The 15,443-nt window shown below is 41.8% G+C and overlaps 1 long non-coding RNA gene across 1 annotated transcript in view; it reads left to right on the top strand.

The window, feature by feature from the left end:
• The first annotated feature begins 1,417 nt into the window (after positions 1–1,417).
• LOC116695212 (uncharacterized) overlaps positions 1,418–15,443 on the top strand; it is a 17,262-nt gene continuing 3,236 nt past the window's right edge. Inside the window, exons 1-2 of the long non-coding RNA XR_004333378.1 lie at positions 1,418–1,579; positions 1,951–2,053. This is a non-coding gene — a long non-coding RNA (uncharacterized LOC116695212). The remainder of the gene's footprint in view (positions 1,580–1,950; positions 2,054–15,443) is intronic.

Here is a 15,443-nt window from a genome sequence, read left to right as displayed (position 1 = left end):
CCAGCTGTTGTGATTGGCCTGATTTCTCCTCTTACTTCTTTACAGTGGCTAGAGCTGACAGAGGAGGTAGCAGTTCATCTTCACGTTCACCACATAACACACACACACATGGACCTAACATATTTCAAAAAAAGTAAAAAAAAACGTTTTTGTGTGGCAGGGCACCTTTAACATTTGCTTGGTAGTATTTTCCATCACATCTGCCTCAAGGGCAAAGACCTCAGCGGGTTAACACGCTCCAGATTCAAAGTGCACAATGTACGTTGTGATAATCTTTGTTTATTTGGTAAAACTGCATGCATCACTTAAAGGTCCCGTGACATGGTGCTCTTTAAATGCTTTTACATAGACCTTAGTGGTCCCCTAATACTGTATCTGAAGTCTCTTTTATATAGACCTTAGTGGTCCCTAATCTGTATCTGAAGTTCTTTTTAATAGACCTCAGTAGTCCCTAATTACTGTATCTGAAGTCTCTTTTTATATAGACCTTAGTGGTCCCTAATACTGTATCTGAAGTCTCTTTTATATAGACCTTAGTGTTACCCCTAATACTGTATCTAGTCTCTTTTATAGACTTAGTGGTCTCTAATACTGTATCTGGAAGTCTTTTATATAGACCTTAGTGGTCCCTAATACTGTATCTGAAGTCTCTTTTATATAGACCTTAGTGGTCCCCCTAATGACTGTATCTGAAGTCTCTTTTATATAGACCTTAGTTCCCCTAATACTGTTATCTGAAGTCTCTTCCCCAAAATTCAGCCTTGGTGCAGAATTCCAGCCACTAGAGCCAGTCCCACAATGAGCTTTCCTTAGCATGTGCTAAGGAAAGCTCCACCTAGGGGGGCAAGGTGGAGGGTTCTCCTCTCATGAATGGGCCAAATTCTCTGGGCGGGCAAAGCAGAGAAAGGGGAAGTAACCAGATTCCAGATAGGTCCATCTGAGCTTTCATTTTCTCAAAGGCAGAGCAGGAATACCCAGGCTCAGTTTACACCTAGCACCATTTCTAGCCACTGGGGGAACCATAGGCAGGCTGGGGGAGCGCATAGTATGTTAAAAACCCTCATAAAGTGGCATTTTCATGCATGGGACATATTTAAGCATGGTGTGTACTGACATGACAGGGGCCTTACGCTTCTGAGGCCTATACATAATTACATAATTATATAAGAATGGCTTTAGATTTTATTGCAGGCTTTTTTTATCACATGAAATACTGCCAAGTGACTGAGCTTCTCCAGCCCCTCCACTGTGACAACTGTTGCTCCGGAGTTCAGCGCACACACCCACACACACACACACACACCACCACACACACACACACACACACACACACACAACACACACACACCCAGATGGCAGATTGTGACAGTGACTTTGAACCCCATTAAAGTCAGTGTTACAGTATGTTTGTGTTTGTTGTGGGTGTGTGTGTGTGTGTGTGTTGGTGTGTGTGTGAGTGTATGTTGGTGTTGAGCTGATCGGTCCAGTGTGTGTCGAGCCGTCTGTAATATCAGGATGAATGTGTGTGCTCTCGTGCTGTGTGTGCTGCTGTCCGCCTCCAGCTGCTCAGCTGACAAAGGTAGGCTACCTGTTCTCTTCCATTTCTCGACATACTGGGTACATATGGAGTTATAAATGTGTTTGTGTTCCCCAGTCGAGTAAGAAACAAAGATGGCAGCTGAACGGATGTGTGTGTTACCTGCCATGCTCTATAACATTGTCGTCTGAAAACATTGGGACATTGATCTCAAGTCAAGTCAACTTTATTGTCAATTCTACAATATGCACCAGACATACAGAGCAGTAAAAATAGTTTCTCGCCAACCCACGGTGCAAAATGTCATTTTTTTTGTCATAACCAATATTTTTGTGTATGTGTGTGTGTGTGTGTGTGTGTGTGTGGTGTGTGTGTGTGTGTGTGTGTGTGTGTGTGTGTGTGTGTGTCAGCAGGAACGACTCTTCAGCCCTGGTTTGGTGGGTCTGACCGCTGGTTGTTGGGTTCCTCTTCATCGTCTTCATCATCTGATTGCTCACAGACTCTCAGGAAGAACAGGTCACCACACACACACACACACACCACACACACACACACACACACACACACACACCACTATTTACCATATTATTCAATGATAGTTGGGAGTGATTACACTGATGGGAATATAATATATATTTTATAATACATTGCACATAGTAAACAGTGTTATTCATAGATGTGTGACACATTTTGCTGCGTTTAACCGCCAGTGGTGGATGACCTAACTACCCACCACAACACCACCACCATCACACAAATCTCCCACTGTGATTGGCTGACCAGTACATCTGGAGACCTGTCAGCTGTCACAATATCAAGAAATCGCGTTCAGTTATTCAACACTTCATATAGATATGATATTTTTGACAAAACAACACACAGAGGTTCACACACATACAAACATTAGCACCTATCAAAACAAATGTATACAAAAAACCCATGATGAACATGAAAAGAGGGTGTAAGGACAGGACATAAAAAACAAGATCGGTAGTGTTCCTGTCATCATTTGTTCATCCTCACCGCAGTACGACCAACACTGTTGGATTAACAGCTGTCACATAAAGTACAGCTTTGGGCTAGGAAAGACCTTAGTATTTGAAATATTAAAGTGTGATTTCTCACAATAGCAGTACTTTAGTACTGAAGTAAGTAAGCAGGCTGAAGTCACGGAGCCTTGACATTTACCTCCATTAAACTCTATCATAGTCAGGATCCATGGTTATGGACTTCCTTCCCTCCCTGATAACAGCACAGTTATGGATGACTAACGTGTGCGTGTTTGCTGTCGTGTGTTTGCAGGCGAGCAAGACGGCTGGGGTTATGAAAACAGGCTGCCGCCATGAATGAATATGAGAATATACAAACCAGTCTGTAGAAACGATGCACTGTCAGCCGCCTCCACTGCTTTGTGACAGCCGATAATAAAGTCTCTGTTATCTTTGGTTGCTTCTTGTAGAGATGGAAAACCTTGTTTTTCATTTTTAAATCCAGAAATACAATAAAACTTTGGTGGTTTAATTATCATAAATTGCACGTCATGTGTTATATCCTCATGTTGTCCTCGGGTCAAATGACCCGTTCCTATATCAGTGTTTCTTTTACCTACCCATTGTAATTACCCCAAATAACATGATTGACCAATGCTCTTTGGCATGTACAAATCTCTACTTTCATTAATTTTCCTATAAAAATTTGAAAACAAACTGAAGCGTTTTTGAAATAGTATTGAGTAAAAGTTCACATATTCCAGTCCATCAACAACCGTTCCTTTAATTTTAGTCTTAACATTCCTACTTTCTGCTTTTCTGACTCAAACATTAGGTATAATTTCTATAAATGATTTTTTTTGACCATAATTCCCAAAAAGTGTCAAAAGTGTCAAAAAAAGACAAAAACATAAGAAAAAGTACAAAAACATCAATAAAAAGCGTCAACAACAGGTTGATTGACAATGTTTGACGGACGACAACTCAAGGGTTAAGGAGTTTTGGTTGGAACGTTCCACTGCTCCAGCCCTCTGTGGCCACCAAGGGACCCATATACCACAGAGAGAAGAAGGTCATGATAAATACCTCACCACTGCTGCTCCAGTTCCGTAATGTAGTATTTACTATGTTTGTTACTTCACATCTTGTCTGTGTCTAGTAACCCCCTAACTTCCTCACTAGATCATTTGAAACAAGAAAGCATGAGCAGATGGACATTTCCTATACAGAACGAAGATGAATAAATTAATGAACAAACACAGATGCTTCCATGGTACAGAGCCCCGAATGCTTGAGAGTATGCATTTCTCTAAAGAGTCTCTCATCCGTTCACTGGCCTATCTTTCTGCTGCTCCAGTTAAAATAAGAAGTTTGTATTTCAACCCTTATATTTACGTTTTTGAAAGTAGCACTGCACGTGCTCTGTATCAGGGGCATATAAGGACTTGAGGTGACCTTTGGTCATTGCCTAATCTTGGAGACCTACAATGAATCACACCTGGGGTGCCACATCGTGCACACACACACACTGGGAGGACTCCCTCTAAAACCATGCATACTACAGCACATAACAATGTGTTTTTGTTTCGTTTTATGAACCTGTACCATGAGACAACAGCATACCAAATCAGTTACTTGGAGAGCGAGTTGGCTCTACCTATGGGTCACAAAAGTCATACAAGGGATGATTTAATCACATCTTGTTAAAGGTGCCCTCCCACACGTTTTTTCATTACTGTGTGGTAATGTCTGAAGTTCTACATGGGACTCTGCAACATGTTGTCGGGATAAAATGCCTTTGTTACCTTGTTTCAAGCATTTCTAGCGTGCTGTAAAAAGCCGGCAGGACAACACATTCTCATTCCCATCTCGCTGTTCAGTGCCTTTGTTGTTGTTATTGATGCTAAAAGTCTCCTTTAGTGTCAGATAACACCCTTTACATAAACACTTGGTCGGGACAAGCAATAACACTTTTTAACATGTCTCACTGGGTGCTCAGATCAGACTGTTTGGGCACCACACTACTCACTAATGCAACCTGCACAATTTGGTTTATGTAGCATACATTTTTACATTTTAGCATATTATTTAAGCAGTTGCAAATTATTGTTTCCCCATCCTGTACATATTCAAATATTGTTCTTTTTTTTCTTTATTCATTATTATTTCATGTATATATATTTTTCCTAGTATTTCATTTATATTATATTCTGTGCTTTGTACTGATTTTGCTGCTGGCAATTCCGAAATTCCCATTTTTCTTGGGATCAATAAACTCTCTACTATCTATCTATCTATCTATCTATCTATCTATCTATCTATCTATCTATCTATCTAATCTATCACTATTGGCGTCCCCTTTGACGCTCTTTGTCGGGAACACTGGTGTCCCTTTTGACCCGCTTGGGGGACTTGGCGTCCCTTTGACGCTTGGTCGGACTTTGGCGCCCCTTGACGCTCTTGATCGGGACTATTGGGATCTCTTTTGACTTGCTGGGGGACTATTGCTCCTTGTGACTTGCTTGAGGGACTAGTGAGTCCCTTTTGACTTGCTTGATCGGAACTATTGGCGTCCCTTTTGAGGCGCTTGGTTGGGACTATTGGCGTCCCTTTGGAGCGCTTGATCGTGACTATTGATTCCATTTTGAAGTGCTTGGTTGGGACTACTTGGTGTCCCTTTTGACGCGCTTGATCGTGACTATTGAATTCCATTTTGAAGTGCTTGGTTGGGGACTATTGGTGTCCCTTTTGAAGCGCTTGATCGGACTGTCAATATTAACATTGAAAAAGCATATTAAAAAAATGCCAAATATGATAAAATGGAAAAGTGCAAATACATTTGGGAAAAAATGGACAAAAGTAAGAAAATATAGACAAAAACACCAAATTGTCAAGAAAATTATAGACAACAACAACCAAATGTTGAAATTTGGACCCAAAAAACACAAAGCTTGCATGGTTGCATGTATAAGGTTTTTTTACTGGACAGCCCTTTTATCTCTAAAAAAACCGCTTTGCGCTGGTCAGGGGTACTTGTTTTACGGGTTGGTACATTATTCAAAAGTAGTTGTAGAAGCACTGTTCTCTGTTTTCAGGGGGTGGTAACAGTGGTCAGCTTAGTGTCTATGTCAGCCCACAGAGCTAGGCGGTGGAACAGCGGGCCGCAAAAGCGTACCCCAAGCCTTGAAGGGGGATCTGCTCCCGTGTGCTCTAAGCAGGGTGATCAGATGCCTTGAAATAGGCCTGGCCATTGTGCTTCCTCCATATGACCCAAAAAGCTAAAGGAGCTTAGTGTGGTATAGAACCTGAGGAGCCCTCACAGGGCTTAGGGTGTGAGGCCTGTCAGAATCGTCTACAGTTTGTTCAGAATCCTGCGCTCCCATGTCCACAGCCTCATTTTACTTTGTTTTCACTACCTACAAGTGTTACTCACAGTTATAATCCATGGTGGTTTCTGTTGTTGTTCAGTACAAAAAAACCACCACATCGTGCTGCTGATGTCATGGTGCCTCTCTTTATATGGATGACCATTGTGGTTGATGTCTACCATCTCAAAGCCAGGTCCTGTTGGGGGGGGTTTCAGATCCACAACAAACACTTTCCAAGGGGCAATAAACAGTCCAGCTATGACTACTGCCTACAACCCCATTTCAGTCCCTTTAAATGTCTCAACCAAATCTCTGACTGAGGAGCTTATTATTTGATTACCAACATCATAACATCATAAGAGTACAGCTCAAGTATAATTAAATTTAACCAAATGTATCTTTCTCATACGTTTCTGGAACTCCTTAGCTGGTTACTCTGAAGGCTGAGAGTGTTCCAGCTCTGGATAAAGGCTGTGCAGTTGACAGAAACGAGAGGAAGTGAAGTGTTCTGCTCTGGCATTCAGTGTGAGGTCTGCTCAGGGGTTTGGGTAATGGAGGAGTGTGTGTGTGTATGTGTGTGTGTGTGTTGGTGTGTGTGGGGTGTGTGTGTGTGTGTGTGTGTGGTGTGTGTGTGTGTGTGTTGGTGTGGTCTTGTTTAACCACATTCATGGGGTCCAAAACCTGGAGTTCAGTAGACTTGTGGGGTCAGGACAGCTTTGTGGTCCAAATTGCTGGACCCACAACTTTAAAGGCTGTTTGAGGGTTAAGACTTGGTTTTAGGATAGGGTTAGAGTTAGGTTATGGTTAGGGTTGAGGGTAAGGGTTAAGGTTAGGCATTAGTTATGATGGTTAAGGATAGGGTAAGGGCTAGGAATGCATTATGTCAATGAAGGGTCCCCAAAAGATAGTGAGACGCACTGTGTTTTGGTGTGGTGGTGTGTGTGTGTGTGTATTGTTTTCCTGTAATTTCTCTCTTTGTTCCTGTTGTACTTCTGACCGGCACTGTGATTGGCTTGAGCTGCTGTGTTTAAGCCTGATTGGCTGTGTGTTACTCTTCAGAGGAGGTTATTGCTGATTAACTGTGGGGGTGGGAGCCGGGAGATGATTGACTTGGCTCTACTAATTACAAGTTTATGTGCATGTGTGTGGTGGTTTCACATGGCTGAAGCCTCCTCTCTCCCCTCCTCTCCTCTCCTCTCCCTCCCCTCCTCCCTCTCCTCTCCTTCCTCTCCTCCCTCCCTTTCTCTCCTAGAGATTCTCAAAAGTGCGTCAGGGTTTAGGAAGGTCTTTTCTTTGGAGTGTTTATTTTTGGTCCCCAATACACTAGACTTAGAAGACGTTCACGTCACGACATTGGCTGTCCCGTAGAAATAAGGAGGCGGGGGGGGGGGGGGCAGTGTGTGGACCACCAATCCTGGAGGGCTGGTCAGAGCCCGGTTAAGGGTGTAGCACGCTTATTACCTGCTGATGGACATTTGGTGGGTTTTAGTTTGTGTGTGGGCTGTAAAGGGAGCGTTGTGCCCGTGGTGGGGGGGGGGATTGGTGCTCAGGTTTTGAATGGAATGCAACAGACTTTTGTATTGTTTGCATTGTTTAGTTCGTTTTTTTTGTCTATGTTTGTTGGGTTCTTCTGTGGTCTAAAAATGGACCAATAGATTAGATTAGATTAGTTCAATTTATTGTCATTACACATGTACAGGTTACAAGGCAACAAAATGCAATTTGGTCTAACCAGAAGTCCATAGCAGTAAGTGCAGGATTAACAATAGTTTCATAAGTGTATTGAATAATAGAAATGAATCTATTATAAAAGAATTTTACACATGGGTTGTCCTATGAATTTAAAATATAGATATCAAGTTTGGGCAGAAGCTAATCCGAATTAAAGTGCAGTGGAAGTGAATAAGGACTTTTAAACCTCTCCCTCCTCTGCTCTCCTCCAGCAGTCAGAAGTGCACTGAAGAAAAGACGAGCAGTTGCTACCAAAGTAATGATGGCAGTTCCTGTAAAGGCGAGCCTAAAACAGCAGTGTGACTTTGGTGGAGGAGTCCTGACCTTCTCCCAGCAGGCTGTGTTGGTCTGATCCAGAGACGCTCGGGCCCTCAGCTGGAAGCCTCTAGCTCTGTGGGCTGACATAGACACTAAGCTGACCACACTGTTACCACACCCTGAAAACCAGCGGTGCTTGCCCGAGGGTTCTCCGTTCAGTTTGAAGGCACTGTGGACGGCTGCTACAGGAGCTGCTGGAATAGTTCACTGGGTCATCACTGTTCTTTAGTTCTTCTTCTTGGCACAGTTTGCCATGTCTTCATGCTAATTTATCCGAAAATTAGGTCAGTGTTATTGTGACTATGGTCATTTATTATTGCTTTTTAAATGCAAGTACACACACGCATGTTCATTATGTAGTCCATACATGCTAAATAGAGCAAACCAACCATCAGAATACCCAATCATATATTATATATATAATACTCCCATTCCTAAATCCCCATTGACTCATGATCTCGTTGGGTTTTATTGGCTGGGAATGGAAAGCATGCAATGCATGCTGGTGTAGGATTTCAGAGCAGAATGCTGGGGGGGCCGGGGTCAATGCCAAAGGATTTTTCCCTCATTGTACTACAAGACAGGATATCAGGTGATGTCGATGAAATGTGTACCCAGACAGAGAAAGAGAGTGGATGACCCAGGAGATTGATGCATTTGCAGCCTTTTTCCTTACCACATATTGTACGTGTGGTTCTATAATGTTGCTGTTAATCTTTTTTTTCTGTACAAACTCCTGATGTATTTGCAGTTAGCTGGGTGTGTACAGTACATACATGTAAGTAGAGTGTCTGTTGAAAGTTTGTGTATGACTCTACAACTCCTCACTAGGGGGGAGGAAGGAAATAGGGCAGAGAGGAACAATACATACATACATACACATACATACTTAACATACATACTACATACCATACAACTACATATACAACACTACATTCATTCATTCATACATACAGTCACATACAGTCATACATACATGCACACCTGGACTTAATTCACACCTGGTCATTCTTATCACTTAACACTCAACACTGACACTTTATAAAATGTTGGTCTTTTCTCTTTGTTTAGTTGACGAATGTTCTTATTGTTGTTGTTATGTTTATTGTTATTTGTGTTGTCTTTTATCTGTCTTTTTTATCTATTTTTTAATGCTTTTTTCTGGCTAAAACTGCTGCTGGAACTTCAATTTCCTCACTGGAGTTATCCCAGAAGGATTAATAAAGAGATGTCTAAGTCTAAGTCTTGCCATGGCTGACATCATACTTTCAGCTGCCTAAATTACAAGGTTAGCAGATTGATAATTCAAGTTAGTATAACATCACACTCTCAGAGTACATCATTCATAGACAGATGTCTTGCATTTGATTGTCTGGTTCAAAGCGAGTTAAAGAACCTTTTGTTTTGTTGGCGATGATTTATTCATTGATGGATTTATTTACATTTAAAACAGGAGTTCATTATTTAGATTAGAGTAATTACTTTTTTGCGAGTCACATGGAGTGATGTGGCTGGATATACCACGTGGTGTGAGGATCAAAGTTTGACAAGTTTGGTTCAGTAAATGTGGCAATGATTGGAAAAATTGCAATCAGATAAACTGAATTGTCTGCCAGGGCAGGTCTCAAATGACATAAAATACAGAAGAACCGTGAGGTCTATAGGCATACTAGAACTGTTGGTCCTTGTAAATTATGTGGTCTAGTGCGGTCTATCTGTAAAATGTCTGGAGATAACTCTTGTTATGAATTGATACTATGAATTGAAATTGAATATAGAAACAAATATGTTACTGTGTGCTCAGCTAGTATTTGCTAAGCTAACCAGGTCCTGACTCCAGTTTGTACTCACACACAGACCAAGAGATTGACATCCATCTTTTCAGCTCCTCCTAACGGAATGTCAATAAGCAGCATCTCAAAACGTTGAAAACTTTTAAGCTTATTTTTGTCACACTGGTCTTCAAACGGTCAACCTTTTTAACTTGAATTAAAAGGGGAGATCTGAATACGAGAGTGCATTCGTGGCTCTGTTCATCCAGAACACCCCGTCTTTCCTGAAGGGTTGTCGGCAGCACCACGAAGGGTTCTTCCGTTCCAGAGTCCCCGAGGTCTGTGATTCAGAACCGGCCGGTTCAGAGGTGTGAGGAGGGATGGGAGGGGAGGGAGAGACAAACAGAGAAAGAGAAAGGTCAGTACGCATTATATCAAAATGGGCCCTGAGTCACATGGACACATGCACGCACGCACGCACAACACACACACACACAACACACCACACACACACACACGTCAGGATAAAAATGGTTTGACCTTATTTGTGTTTACCATATAAACTCATGTATTTATATATACAAAAGCTGTGGGGAATCTTAGAGCATTTGATGTGTGGTGTGGGTGTGTGTGTGTGTGTGTGTGTGTGTTGTGTGTGTGGTGTGTTGTGTGTGTGTGTGTGTGTGTCTACTACTTCCTAATCCGCCCTGCAGAGTGACAGCCCACTCAGTGGACTCAGGACGGGACAGACTGCTGTGTCGCTGGTTAGTTGGTCGCTTGGGTTCTGGTGCTTTTCCCACTTGAATAAGGTAAGAGGGACTGGAACTTGATTGGACTATTAAACTGGTGTCCCTTTGTGGAGACATGTTGGACAGGTGCTGAGAGACGCTGGAGAACAAGATACAACATCTCTCTCAGGACTAGAGCACTGAGACTGCAACACAGCGCCTTCTGCGGGGAGGTCAGGGGAGGCCTAATTACCAAAAAGTTACTTGAATTGAAATCCCACTGCATGAATCTTTGACAGTGTGTGTGTTGGCAGAGGACTTACTTGAGGCTGTGGGAGAGAGGAGGACCACAGCTTAGAGAGGCTCGCTGGTGGAAAGAAGAGCTGCTGAGGTGGAGCCTGGGGGACTGGACCTGAAAGTCTCTACCTGGTAGTGTTTTGGTGCCGTGGGAGTCACAGAACGCAGAGCGAAGCGGAGCGGATCAGGATGGCTTTATAGTTCAAAGGTATGTTTAGGTTGTGTAGGCTTTGTGGTTTAACTCTCTGAGGAAATGGCTTGTGGATTAACGTGCGACCAGGAGCACAGACGCATCTTTAATGTAATACTGATCTTGTAAATCTCTTTTATTGAAAGGGAGTGAAAAAGGCGATGTTCTGGAAGCAAAATTCACTTTCTTTGTGTAAGGACTCAAATACAACTGGGATCCACAGGGATTGACAGGGATTTACAGGACAGGGATCTACTGGACGGGGATCTAGAGGGACTGGGATCTACAGGACAGGGACTGACTGGGATTTTCATTGCTGGAACTGAACCCTCTCCAGAAACGATTCCGTCCACCAAACTGAGAACACTGAGAAAAGCGGCCAAAGCCCAACACCGTACTGCTCCCTCCTTGGATTAGCACGGATGTTTCCGATCTTCTCCAAGGTCATCTTTGATTGACATTTCACGGTCCCCTCTGTTGTCATGGCGATGTCCGGAGCTGTGGCAAGCGACAGCTCGGTGAAGTGGCAGCTCCTGTTACGATGTCACTGCCAAGAGTGGTGGATGGTGAGTTTACTTCTGATGATGAATCAGTACTTCTCTGGTTTTCTAACGGAATAACTATGTTTATTAATACTAACATCAAATAATTCGAGGTCTGCTGATCCTTTTCTTCATCATCGTTTGAGGATACCAACTTGAATGGACTAGCAGTCCCTCTAGATGTTGAGTCACTGCCACTGGATGTGTCAGCGTGTATTCTGATTGCACGTGCTTCATTTGCCACATTAGACATCTGATTGTTTGTACAGATACTACAGTTTTATGTCGGCAGCTCTTTTCGATCCGAAATAATACGGTACTATAGTGGGCGATTCTTGGAACACAAAGCCACAGCCTGGTTCACACAATTCCATGAAATAATCATGTACTGTTACAGCGCAAAGCTTGTAAACTTTTTCTTTCTTAAAAATTGATTGTTAGTTACCGTTAATGGGTGTCGGGTTTCAAAAGCAAAAATGAACTAAAACGGACATCCCTAGCTGCACACTATACTGTTCTTGTCTGTCCTTGTGCCCTCTAGAGGGCAAGACGACGCCATTGACAGGCTGATGGGTTGTCTAAACCGTCCCGAAATGCTCTCGCTAATTGTTATTGGATGAAAGTCAACAGAAGCTCTAGTTTTGACTCTGATTCTGATTCGTCATTTGGTCAACATCTGTGTGTAAAATGAAGGAAACGAACCCAGAAGTAAATGAGCTGTATTTTATATAGCGCTTTCTAGTCTAACGACTACTCAAAGCGCTTTTACATCATACAGGAACCTCACCATTCACACACATCATACACTGGCCGAGGCTGCCGTGCAAGGTGCCACCTGCTCATCAGATGCACACTCACACACATTCACACTCGATGGCAAACTCAGGTTCAGTGTCTTGCCCAAGGACACTTGACATGGAACTTCAGGGCCCGGGATTGAACTACCAACTTTCCAGTTGACAGGCAACCACTCTACATGAGCCACAGCCGCCCAAAAAGGGCTACTCAATCAAGTGTTACTGTTTGAGTGTTAAATGTGACAGACTGAAACTAATTTCCCTTATAGAGGACAATAACAAATTTACTTTGAGTCTTTCAAAAATCATGATACTAAATGATGTACGAATACTAAAATATTACTCTACTTCACTGACTTTTTCATTTCAAGCTCTGTGTCATTGATTATATATATTCTCACACAGGTAGAGTTTGGGAACTCTACAGTGAGCCTCACTTTACATATATCACAATTCAAACTCATATTCTCTTTGTTTAGTCTATCATGGTAACACACTTGTTCATAAACTCAACAATGAGTTCATTACAGGGGACTGTTGCTCAGCTGTCTGTCACAATACACTGTAACCCTCTCAGTATCATGGCAGTGTGCTGCTTCACTGGGCTGGGTTTGGGCATAACTGTGTAGATGTATTAAGATTAGATCATGACTACTATGTGCTGAACTGCGCATGTTAGCAATGCTGTGCATTTACAGAACCGCCACTGCGGGAACCTTTTGTGTGTTCATTTTTAGTTTTGAGATGACAGCAAGAGCATGATAATTGTAGTATTTATTGTTCAGGTTTGTTGCAAACCGAAGGCCCATGCCACGTCCATTACGCCGTCACAACTCACGGGTGGCAAGGGATGTGTGGGAGGTGCACAGCAGCAGCAATGATCTTTATAATGATTGGGGGGAGAGGAGGGGGCAACACCTACTGGAGGAAGCCTCATTACCAGTAGAAAGACCCAAATACGTATTTTTGCTACCTGCTGCATTATTTCTATTAGGGAATTTACTTTTTCCAACAAAAGACTGCAAAAGAGAGTTGAAACTACCAGCGGACACTCTAATACACAAGGAATGTTGATCTGCTTTACATGCTGCTAGAGAACACAACTACACTCATTTCCAAGAGGTTGTCCTCTGTGATGGGACAGTAGACTGTGTGGATGTGACTGACATTATTTGGCATGGTAAAGGTCTTTCAATTACCACAAAAAAAAACAATCAATTCCAGACTTTTTCATTGATGAGTTACAATGATTTATTTGGGACGCGAACAACTACCAGTTTCTTTGAGATTAGTTCTGTGGTTCATGTAGATCAGCAAGTGATTTTAGGATATACTGAAACAAATCTAAAATTCTGATGCTAGCATGTGGAAAATGGTTGCATTGAAAAACCACCATAGTGAATGGCAGCATGTGTTGTGCTTATCACACAATTTATAAAAGTTCCAGCAACGTACATATTAGATAATAGATGAAGCTAGATAGATAGAATAGATAGATATATAGATAGAATGAATATAGAAATAGACATATGATAGATGACATAGAGAGGGATGGACCAGTGTACCTACAGACTCAACTGATGTGACCGGTTTCCTGTTTCGCAGTTAGAAATATAACCAGATGAAGTAATTTTGGAAATAACAGCTAATGGTGCAGGATGTCTTCCCTAGTGTTAACCTGGAGCTGAATGTAGAGCGTTAGTGAGTTGCCAGCTGTTTATGCTGGTTATCGATATCCGGAGAATTGTGAGTCCTAAAATGTCCATTAGGTTTGAGTTAATCGTTCACAGCCAGAGCTCTGAGACCTGGAATGGAAGCATTTGGCCTCGGCCTCCGCCCGCCTCTCCTCTACAATCCCCCACGCGGAGGAGCTGACTCGTGCTCCCATTGGTTTGTGTTGTGTTATGAGAGCAATCAGCAACGCCAGTAGCGTGTATTTTAGTTCAGTATCTTTTAAGTTTTACCAAGGAGTTGAGGCACGTTTTGCATCGCCAGCAGTGGGGTGAGAAGTGTCATACCCTTCAGTAAAAGAAGAGCATATCACGTTGTATTGGTACACAAGCAAGAATACCAACAACACACCGTATATATTCCAGTATATATACATGGTGCTCATACACATCGCGTACAATGCTAACAGTTGACTAAAGACGAATAAAAACAAGGTTTCTTTTGGAAATTGTCTTAATGCCTTTAATTAAAAAAATGGAAAAACTCCAACCTTTAACCCCTGTGTTGTCCTCGGGGTCAAAACTGAACCTGTTTCAAAGTGTTTTTATATCCATAAATATGATTTTTTTCACACCAAATTGCCCACCAATAAATGAGGTTCCATACAATGTTCTGTTTCAAATTAATGATTACCTTTCACTGGAATTTTTTGTGGGGTGTTTGTTAAATTTTATAGCATTTAAATTTCATTTTTTTTTTAAAAGCGTTTTTAAAAGTATCGGACTAAACTTTTCACATCTCCCATCCTGTGATCCACTCAGCACCCTCTGAGCTTAACATTAGTCAAAATAATTGTTCATTTCTGCCTTTTTAACTAAAAACGTCTGTATAATTGTGAATAAAATGAGGTTTGTTGACCACGAATTCCAAAAATAAGTGTAAAAATTTAGTATTAACCGCTCAGGTTTTGATTAAAAAGCACCACAAAAGCATGGAAAAAGTGGACAAATAACTTGAAAAACGTGACAAAGACATTGAAAAGCACAAAAAAATATCATTTTCAATTTGGGACCTGGAAGGACAAGTTCAGGTTTACGGAAAGACCCCACAAGTTGAGGACACCAATTTGCTTTGTAATGAATAATGTATCCTAATGCATAAATGTTAGCGATGGGACAATACATTGCATTGTTCATTATTTTATGATAAATCTGGGGGGGTAATATTAGAGTCCTTAATAGAATACATTATGAACAGAAAACGTCACACAAATCTTAAAGGCTTGTAATGTTGCTGGGGACAAAGTGAGACTGCCCCCAATCAGATGCCATGTATGTAGTAATAACGTCCAGTGGATCACATAACACGTAAACCATTTTGGAACTTTTGGATATTTATTTGCCCTCAAACCAGGCCAATTTGGCAAAAAAAAAAAAAAAAATTAATCCTTTTTTTAATTTAATTCATTTCATTAATTTTCACTAACACACACCTTACTACCAT

This window comes from Etheostoma spectabile, chromosome 9 (genome assembly GCF_008692095.1).
Source record: "Etheostoma spectabile isolate EspeVRDwgs_2016 chromosome 9, UIUC_Espe_1.0, whole genome shotgun sequence".
In the NCBI taxonomy this organism is placed as follows: domain Eukaryota; kingdom Metazoa; phylum Chordata; class Actinopteri; order Perciformes; family Percidae; genus Etheostoma; species Etheostoma spectabile.
Note: the sequence above shows the minus strand (reverse complement) of the source record. Positions and strands in the feature narration are given on the sequence as shown.